This window comes from Aethalodelphis obliquidens, unplaced genomic scaffold (genome assembly GCF_003676395.1).
Source record: "Aethalodelphis obliquidens isolate GAN/ISIS:26980383/991018 unplaced genomic scaffold, ASM367639v1 scaffold8, whole genome shotgun sequence".
Taxonomy (NCBI): Eukaryota; Metazoa; Chordata; class Mammalia; order Artiodactyla; family Delphinidae; genus Aethalodelphis; species Aethalodelphis obliquidens.
The window spans coordinates 63,036,913-63,037,338 of record NW_020837952.1 but is presented as its reverse complement, the minus strand read 5'-3'; positions in this window follow the sequence as shown (position 1 = coordinate 63,037,338).

The window sequence follows — 426 nt, the reverse complement described above, 5'->3', positions numbered from 1 at the left end:
GGCGTCGCTGCGCGCCCGGGCTCGGCGCGCCGGCCACCAATGCGAGGGGCGCCCCCGATGCGCGTGCCCGGCGCCGCGGGGGGCCCCGCGGGGGCCCAGGTGCTGGCTGGGGAGGCCGGCGGCGGCCGAGCGGACGAAGCGCCGGAACCGCGCCTCTGGATGGCGACAGAGACGGCCCGGCGCGCCCGCGGCCTGGGCACCTCGCGGGGGGGACGGGCCGGCCAGCGTGAAGTTTGTGTACTGGGGCTGTGTGGTCCGCAGGCCCTTGGCGCCCACATCCTTTCCCCGCCCCTGCCTACAACGCTGGGTCCCAGACCTTGCCTGGGCTGGGGTTACCAGAGTTTATTCCAAGTATAGGGGGCTTTGGACCCTTTACGCGGATGGGCCTTGTCATCCCTGTTCTGGGTTTTTTGTTGGCGTCCTCAA